Raw genomic sequence first — 9,654 nt, 5'->3', positions numbered from 1 at the left:
AAGTTCAATATAAAATGGCAGTTAGAGTCTAGGCAAGGCATACAGAAATGCAGCAGCCCCATGAAAATGTGTCTCTTAATACGAATCTTCTCAATACTTTTACTAGTTTTTCTGTAGAATCTCTTAATTTTCTAGGTAGACAATCACATGATCTACAAATATAGGGTGTTTGTTTTGTTTTTTTCCTTTTCAATGGTTTATACCATTTTTTTCCTTATTGCACAGGCTAGGGAATTTAATACATCTTTAAACAGAACCAGAGACAGTGAGCAACTTTTTAGGTTTCTTACATTAAACGAAATGCTTTTAGCTTTTACCATTAAGCGGTATGTTTACGGTAGGTTTTAGAAAGATACCCTTTATCACATATCACATTGAGAAAGTTCCCTCCTATTCCTAGTTTGCCAAGAACTTCTGTAAACTGCTTGATTTTATCAAGTGCTTTTTCTCCGTCTGTTCTTTTAAAAGATTTATTTATTTATTTTTAGAGAGAGAGAGAAACATCAGTGTGCTGATGTTTCGCACACCCCACACTGGGGACCTAGCCTGCAACCCAGGCATGTGCCCTGACTGGGACTCAAACTGGCGACCCCTTGGTTCGCAGGCTAGCTCTCAGTCCAGTGAGCCACACTGGCCAGAGTTCTCCATCTGCTTTATATGACCGTTGGATTTTTGTGTCTTTTAATCTGTTAATGTTGAGCCATGATAATTTTCTGATGTGGAAATATTCTTGCATTATGAAATGCAACTTCATAAACCCAACTTGGTCATGATGCATTTAAAAAATACATTTCTGTATTTAATTTGGTATTATTGATTTTGAGTCTACATCCACAGTTGAGAATGGACCTAAGATCTTTTGGTCTTAAACTGCCCTTGGCTAGGTTGAGTATTAAGCTTCTACTAGCCACAGAAAATGCAAGGGGTGGTTGTCCCTCTTTTTCTATTATTTGGAGCAATCTGCGCAAGACATGAACTGCCTGCTTCCTGAGTGTGTACCTGAGCCTGAGGTCAGTTGTCACAGCCACATGCTGCCACAGTGGGGGGAGGGGTCGTGACTGACTGGGAGCCACTGTGTGTGAAACAAGCCAGAGCATCTTCTCCAGCGGTCAGTGATGGCCGTAACGGAGGCTCACTTAGCAGATGCTTCAGCTCTCACCCTAAGCCAAGGCCTCCCCCTTCACCCCTTCACATCATCAACAATAAAAGTGGTATTTTGTCTTCCCCAATCAGCCTTCTACTTTATTTCCAAGCATGTCAGAATCAGGCCGAGGAGGAGCAGGGCTATTCAAAGGAGACCCCCTTAGAGGCCCGGACTGGCAGGTGCACAGAAAAAGCTCAGGCAGTTAATGAGAGGTAATTAACATGGTATTTAATTAAAGACGTACTCCCCAAAGTACGGCACGTGCGCCACTGCTGTGGATGAAATGTAGTGGTAAATAAAAAACACTCTGCTATCTTAAGAGTTGTTTATTTTAATATAGATTAGGAAGTACAACTATATAGTTGGGGACAATTGGAGATATAAATAGAACACCAAACTTGCAACTTTACAAATATAGTGTAAGGCTAGGCTAGTCAGTTTATTTATTTATTTTTTTAAAGATTTTATTTATTTATCTTTAGAGGGGAAAGGAAGGAGAGAGGGAGAGAAATATCAATGTATGGTTGCTTCTCATGAGTCCCCTGCTGGGAACCGGCCCGCAACCCAGGTGTGTGTCTTGACTGGGAATTGAACCTTGAGCATCTGGTTCGCAGGCCTGCGTTCAATCCACTGAGCTACACCAGCCAGGGCCTAGGGTAGTCAATTTAAAGAAAAATATTACCATACATAAATGTTAACAGAGGTAATAAGAAGATACGGCAAAAATTAAGACAGTGGCAGGAGAATAACCAAAGTTGGGAAAACATTCAAATAAAAGCCTATTTAGTGAAGAAGAAACCAGCATCTGCCCTCAACTTTCCCCAGCAAACACACACACCAAGAAGACATAGAAAGGGGGAGAGATTAAAAATGAGAGGGAAATACTTCCCAAAGAAATTGTGTGATCTTCCTCAAAAGGACAGGATGCCCACTCGGAGTGTTGGTGTTTGGAATAAACACCTCCTTATCCTGGCCCAGGGCAGACACGGGGGGCGGGGGAGCATCTGCTATACCTACCTGCACCCCTTTCACACGCCCGGAAGCAAAGCTTGCTGGTCCAGCCCCTCACTCGATGAGCAAGTGTGAGGGCAAATTAAAGACATTTTCAGACTGAAGAGGCAAAGACTCAAAAAGCTTTCCCTCCTGCACTCCGTTTAAAAATGCTATTTGAAGATATACTCCAGCAAAACAGGCACAAACCCCAAGGAAGAGAAAGATAACAGATTCGTGAACCAGTGGAATTAACCCAGGAGTGAAATGAATAGAAATACCAGGGGCTCATAAAAACATCAGTCAAAATTAGAACAGGAAGTCAGAGGGCTTGGAGAAGAATGTTTTTTAAGAAGAAAATGGGCTTCATTCGACAAATAATGTAATTAAGAAGCTGGAGGATTTTAATGACCTGATTTAAAAGGCATGTGTTTCTTTTCTCAAAAAGAGAAAAGCAGTGAGAAATTCCAGTGAAACAAAAAGTGTTATAAGAAAGGCATGATGCAAATATGAAGCAAATTAAAATTGAACATGAGTATGAGTATTTGAGGGACAATAGGAAAGTTCATTTGAACTTGAGGCCTGAAACATTTCCCTATAAACAGCAGCATTTAAACCCATAAGATCTAGTTCCTTCTCCATGGGTCTCAGAATGCTAGTTAGCTCTGCAGAGAATAATGTTTACATAATCATAATTTTAAAACATTTTTTGAAGATTTTAGTTCTTTTAAGAGAGAGGAGAGGGAGGAAGAAAGAGAGGGAGAAAAACATGAATGTGAGAGAGAAACATTGATTGGTTGCCTCTCACACACCCCTGGGGACCTGGCCCACAACCCAGGCACATGTCCTAACCAGGAATCGACCAGCGACCTTTCACTTCCTTTTATTTTGAAGGCCAGTGTTAAATCCACAGAGCCACACTGGCCAGGACTACATAATCATAATTTTTCAAAACACTTTATTGATTTTCAAGTTTTAAAATTCAGAGATAGACGACACACAAAACCAGGGCATTTTAATTATGTATACAAATGAGATGCAAACGAAATGATTTATTGAGAAGAGTGAGGAGGAGGAAGGGCAAGAGGAGAAAAGGTGCCCTCATCTTACACAGTAGGCAGTCAAGAGATAGTGTGTTACATTAACGGCACAAGAAAGAAGAGCAGGAAAACCTGTATCTATTCAAATTCTGGAGGGAAGATACCTTTGCTAAACTTCTCATCTTTCATAGCAGGAAATTGTGCCAGACCCTGTGAGTTCAGTAACCACCTGTTCAGCTTCCTTTCGTCACTGAACCCTTACATTTCACTGAGGCACATAGCTATGCACGCACGCACACACATGTGCGCAGAGAGAGCTCTTTCCTGGCTTCCCTTGCAGCTCAAGCACTTTTCTAAGTGCTTTGGGGACACTTACTGAGGATGTGTATCCGTTTCCTATTGCTGTTGCAATAAAGTACCACAAACTTGGTGGCTTCAAACAACACAAATTTATTCCTTCATAATTCTGGAGGTCAGAAGTCTAAAATCAGTGTGGCGGCCGGGCTGCTTATTTCTGGGGACTTGGGAGAAATCATGTCCTTGCCTTTCTGGCTCCCAGTGGCCACCTGCCTCCTCTGCTCATCATTCCTACCCCACACCCTATAATCTCTTGCTTCTGTCTTACACATCCTATCGCTACTTGACTTCCTGCTTCCTTCTTATAAGGAAGCTCGTGATTATATTGGGCCCACCTGGGAAATACGGGCTACTATCCCCATCTCAAGACTCTTCACGGCCCTTATTGAAGCCGCAGCTGCTTCCACATCGCTGCTGCGGTCAAAAAAGCCCAGAGTGACAGTTTTCCTTGACAGCCACCATTCTATTTGCTTCACTGATCTGCAACATTTCAGGAAAAACAGTTTTTTTAAAAAAAGACTTCATCACTTCTCCAAAGTCCTTTCTGCCATATAAAGTAACATTCACAGTTTCTAGGGATTAGGACATAGACATCTTTGGGGGAACATTACTCTCTCTATCAGACTGGTCCCAAATGATCCTCATTTTACAGATGATGAAACTCAAGCACGAGAAATTAAGGAGGCTGCCCAGGGTCGCACAGCTCCTAATTGGCAGACTCGTGACGAGAGCCAGCCCCTGTGCTCATAGCCCTGATACCCTTCTATCCTGGAAGAATTCAGCTCCTGACAATTGTGGAGCCGCCTTGCTAGCCTTGGATGGTCTGCAGAGGAAAAGAAACTTCCGTCTTTCTAAGCCACTGTCATCGGCAGAGTCTTTGTTACAGAAGCTGCATTCTAACACAGAAGTCGATAGCTACTCTACAAAATTAAGAATGATAATTTTACTTTATTTTATTTTGAGTGTATTGACTCTTTTACAGGGAAAACCTACTCTTAATTCATTTCAAATGTCTTTGAGTTGGAGGGCATGGCTGCCAATCCAACCACAACGCACACTTGCTCAACCTCCCGTGCACCCCCCTGCTTTCGGAATTCAGTCCAAGATCCTCAGCCTAGACTCAAGGCCAGCCCTTCACCCATCTTCCTATTTCTCATTGCTCCTCTTCATGGGGGCACCCTCAGGCCAAAATAGACTTTACTGTGGCCCCAGAGCCACCCCTAGCCTTTGCTCATGCTGCCCCCTCAGGATTCCATGCCCGGAATGCCACCCTTTCTTCCTCTCCCACTCCTGCCTAGCATGAGTCACTCAAAGCCTGTCTGCGAACTCCTATTCATCCCTCAAAACCCAGCGCAAGTTGCCTCTGGAACTTTTGTTCTGCTTATCTCGGTCTTTGTCCTATTGAAGATTTTCCTCAGATGTCTGGTGATCCAGGTCATAGTCATAAACCCACCAGCGTACACATACCCCTCCCAGGAAAATCAAGTCTCTCCTTCTTTTCTTTCCACCTGGGTGCTTCTGTTTCAAAATAATTAGACCACATCATCATTTATTAGTAATATTACTTATTATTTTACGATTTAGATCTTTACCTTATAAACTCAAAATAAAGGCAATACCAAATGACAAGATAAACATAAGGATGTCTGACAAAGTCCTGGTTCTTCCCACGATATGACCACGCTAATTTTTTTTTAACATTTTAAAAAATATTTATTTATTTATTTATGTTTAGAGAGGAAGGAGAGAGGGAGAGAAACATCAATGTATGGTTGCCTCTAGTGCACCCCCTGCTGGGAAGTGGCCTGCTTCCCAGGCATGTGCCCTGACTGGGACTCTGGTTCGCAGACCTGCGCTCAAGCCACTGAGCTATACCAGCCAGGGCGACCACTCTAATTTTGAAAGGGTATTAATGGTTTTTACGACAGCATGTGTGCGGACGTGTGAGCGTCTGCCTCGCTGGCGCCCAGCACCTGCTGCTCTGCACACCCGCCGTCTGCATGAACCCTCGCCCGACTCAGCAGGGCAGAGGCTCCTGCGGGTCCTGTCTTAGAACCAGTGAGAGGAGGCACAGAGGGGCTGCACAAGAGCCTCGTGGCTGCTGTTAACAGATTCTCACAGACCTAGTGGCTTCCAACGACACAATTTTCTTCTCTTACACTCTCGGAGGTCTGAGGTCTAAAATGAGTATTATGAGCCTAAAATCAAGGAATCAGCAGGCCTTCTGGAGGCTCTGGGGCAGAATCTGCTCTTGGTCTTTTCAGCTTCTAGAAGAGCCCACACCCCTGGGCTTGTGGCCCCTTCCAGCACTGGCATCACTGCGGCCTGCGCTTCACCCTCACGTCCCCTCTCTCGGACCCTCCTGCCTTCCTCCTGCAAGGGCCCTACGATGACAATGGGCCCACGGGGATGACCCTGGATAATCTCTGCACCTCAAGATTTTTAACTTGGTCACATCTGCACAGGCCTGTTGGCCATGCCACATATTCACAGGATGTAGATATCCTTGGGGGCCGTTCCCCAGCCCATCACAGAAGGGAAGTGACCAGTCCAAGATCATACACGGCAGGAAGCAGCAGAGCCGGGAGTCTAACCCAGGCCTTTCCGGCCCCAAAGCCTATGCCCCTGACCTCCTTTCAACACCAGATTAACAGACAGGAGCGATTGGCTTGTTTTTCCTTTGGGTTCACATGCACTATCATTGTTGGTCTCAGTCCCAACCTGCTCCCCGCCCCCTGCCCGGGCTCCACAGGCTCCCATCCTAATGCATTTCATATCCACCCCAAGCTAATTGCTTACTTGGGGTCTCCCAGCCTAACCAGCAGGGCCCCCATCTCTGCAACCCACCTGCCAGTGTTTGCTGAGTGAAGGTCTGATGGGGTGAACATACAGAAGACTGCTGTCTTCAGCCCCTTCCCTCTTGCCCCTCAGAATCCCCCTTTCCAGGCCCGTAGCCCAGGCACTGCTGGCCCTCCCTCCCCCCTCATCCCCCCAACACTGCTACCTGTTCTCCATCTCTGTTCCTCCGAAAAGCACCTCTGCCCTGCCCAGGGACTTCCCCTCCACATGCCAGGCCTGTGGCAGCATTAGCAAGTTGAAAACCCAATTACATTTCAATTACTCTAGTCCTAGCCAGACAGAGGTTACTGTAAGTCACAGTGGAATTGGGAGGAAGAGGGGATCGTACCTGGGGCCAGTGTGGGGCTGACACTCGAAGATGGATGTGACAGGGATCTGTGGCTCAGAGGCTCAGGATGAGATCAACAAGAGGTCATGTGGCCACCGGGTGACAGGCAGCTCTGGCAAACCTCCCTGGGTGGAGGAGGAGCCGGCCTGGAGATGGAGGACGTGCGGTTCCTGGATCCCTCCATGGACCCAGAGGCCGGTGCTGTTGGGCCCAAGGACCAAAACACCCCGGCTCCCAGTGGGTCTTCCATAGCATCACTGCCCCTCCCCCGCCCCAGGGCTCCAGGCTCCTCCGAGCATACACCTGGGTTCTCTCCCTCCTGCTGTCCAGGCCGAATTCCTGGCCTACCTCACCCTCAGGCCATGGCTGCAGGAGCCAGGCTCAGGACCAGAGGGACCTGGGGACACAGAGCCTGGCCCGTGTCTGATAGGGGAGGAGGAAGGATCCGCTGCCTCGGGGTAGAAGGGCTCCTTCATGATCCTTTGTCCAGGGGAACAGCCGTCTCTGGTACCAAGGGGTGAAGGAAGGGTTTGGCAACGGGGTTCCCCCTTAAGGAGAAGTAGGGTTGTTTCTGTAAAAGTGGATGTTGCAGGTGAGAGGGTGGGTTCTCAGCCATGACTCCTTCCCCACACAGACATGAGCACCCCATGCGTAAAGATTTGGGGGGACCTAGGGAGCCCCTTGCTCACTCCAGCCCAGGGTGCATAAACCGTGGAGCTCTGAACTAGGGACTGGGTTCTAAGCCCGGGCTGTGCTGGGCTCAGTTGGCGCCCTCAGCCCACGCAGACACACTTGGGCCACACCTTTTGCATCCCAGTTGCACCTCATTTGCTGCGGCTGGTCGTTAGAGTGTCCTGCACCATCCGCCTCCCATCTCCCATGCCCTGCAGCCCCTCCCCAACCCCCACATAGCAAACAGTCGAGCTGCTGTAGATGGAGGGATTAATGTGGGAGATCAGATGAGTCATCTCTGTGTGGGCAGACACATGAAGTCCATGTACGCACACTCACAGAGCCATGGACTCAGGCATGCCCGCATTCCCACCCCCACCCTCACGGGGAGCGCACTGGAGGCCAAGGTTAGTCTAAGCCACAAACACACATCCAGACACACAGAGACAGACACCTCCATGCACACATTCCCCACAGATACAAACACCAACACACCAACGCACACCGAGACCCGTCTAGACACATCCCAGCCAGGGCAACTGCTCAGTCATCAACCCAGAACCTGTCCCCTGCCCACATGTACCCTCAGAGGCACAAACACACACACAGGACTCCTCCAGGCACACACTCACAGCCCTTATTTAAACACAGTCACACACACATATGTGCAATCACGAGTGTGGGGATAGGTAGACACAAACACAACAGTCCTCTCTTGTGTCACTTCGTCCATCTCTCGACCTCTGCCAGCACCTTGGGCAGGCAGGACAGAGCTTTGCAACCAGAGGGATGCCGTGACACATTGTTCACTGTGCGGATGCCATGCCCGCCCAGACATGGCCTGAGAGTCGGCCCGAGAGTTACCTTCACTCCTCCCCGCTGCTCTGGAGCCATGAAGGTTACTGGATGTTCCCCCTGTGCTGCCCGAGCTCTCCTCCCACACACCGTGCCTAACAGCACCGCCCAGATCCTTTGAAAGGGGGCTGTGGCTGCAACAGGGAAGATGGAGGCTATATCTCAGGCATCACCTCCCAGGAGGGAAGGGTGAGTCTCCGAAGGTGAGAGAGGAGGGTGGGTCTGATGTGATAGGAAGCTCCTGACTTGAGGCAGGGGGCGGCCAAGGTGACTGCCTGAGGCCCTGGAGGTCACCCTTCACCTCCCTGTGTTTCCCGGGAAGGCCTGACCACCACGCCTTTGCACCTGCTGTGTCCTCTGCCTTGAATTCTCTCTACTGTTACCACAGTCACCTTGCAGGGCTGTGTGCTCTTTCTTCGGGTCTGTGTGAAGAGGCTCCTGCTCTAGGAAGCCTGTCCTGATGCTCTGGCTAGATCAGTCTGTCCTTCTGTGCCCCACGTCCCCCTGGGACCCCTCACAGCTCTCCTCACACCACAGAGGACTTGCCAGGCTGAGAGCTCACCTGCCTCCTGCCAGCCCAGGCACCTCTGTCTGGCAAGGAGGCTGATAGACCTGGAGAGAAGCACAGGCTTAAATCCTAGCCGTGGCTCTGCCGTGTGACCTTGGGCACGTCGCTGAAACAGGGCGGGCAGTGTTCTCATCAGTAAAATGGGTACAATAACAACTACTTCCAGACTGGTTACATGAGACCATGCATGGCCAGGACTATACAAATGGCAGCTGCGTGATTGTAGCTGATTGCCTGGCACACTGCTTAGTAAATGTTTGTTGAAGCAACCAGCCCCTCTGACTCCCAGCTTCTTGTCCCCACCTACCATCTCTGTCTTGGGAGGGGGAACGCAGGTATAAACAAAAAGGATGGGGTGGGCAGATAGAACGGGGGCTGGGAAGGGGCGCAGGGCCCCTGGCATCGCTGGCGACTGTCAGCTGCAGTCGCAGCCTACGCTTGGCCGGAGGCGGTGCGAGCGTCGTCTCTTCATCCCTGTGACCCACCTGTGCCATCCTCCTCCTCAGTTAGGTGATAGCGAGCAGGGGTGCAGCTGGGATCCCCTCTCCGAAGCTGACCCGCAGGGCCCGCCGGCACACAGTAGGTGTGTTCTGAATGCAAAGGCCGAAATGTTGAATGAATGCGAAAGGTATGAATGAACGGATGGACGCATGAATGGAAGTGGGATGGAAGCGTGAAGTGGGCGGCGAGGAGGCACCGGCATCTCCCTCCGCCCTCCGGGTCTCGGGTCTGGAAGCTGGGAGACGAGAAGAGGAGACCGGCCTCGGGGGCTCCCCTCTCCGCCCTGCCCTTCCCGCCCCGGCCGCCCCGCCCGGCAGCGCGCAGCCCAGCGGATCCCGCG

At 49.5% G+C, this 9,654-nt stretch overlaps 1 non-coding gene across 1 annotated transcript; it reads left to right on the top strand.

Moving 5' to 3' along the window:
- The first annotated feature begins 3,905 nt into the window (after positions 1-3,905).
- On the top strand, positions 3,906-4,036 carry LOC119052554 (small nucleolar RNA SNORA16B/SNORA16A family). Its single transcript, XR_005083150.2, has one exon. It is a non-coding gene; the product is annotated as a small nucleolar RNA SNORA16B/SNORA16A family (small nucleolar RNA).
- Positions 4,037-9,654: the final 5,618 nt, after the last annotated feature.

Source organism: Artibeus jamaicensis, unplaced genomic scaffold (genome assembly GCF_021234435.1).
Source record: "Artibeus jamaicensis isolate MK-2021 breed Jamaican fruit bat unplaced genomic scaffold, CSHL_Jam_final scaffold_847, whole genome shotgun sequence".
NCBI lineage: Eukaryota > Metazoa > Chordata > Mammalia > Chiroptera > Phyllostomidae > Artibeus > Artibeus jamaicensis.
Note: the sequence above shows the minus strand (reverse complement) of the source record. Positions and strands in the feature narration are given on the sequence as shown.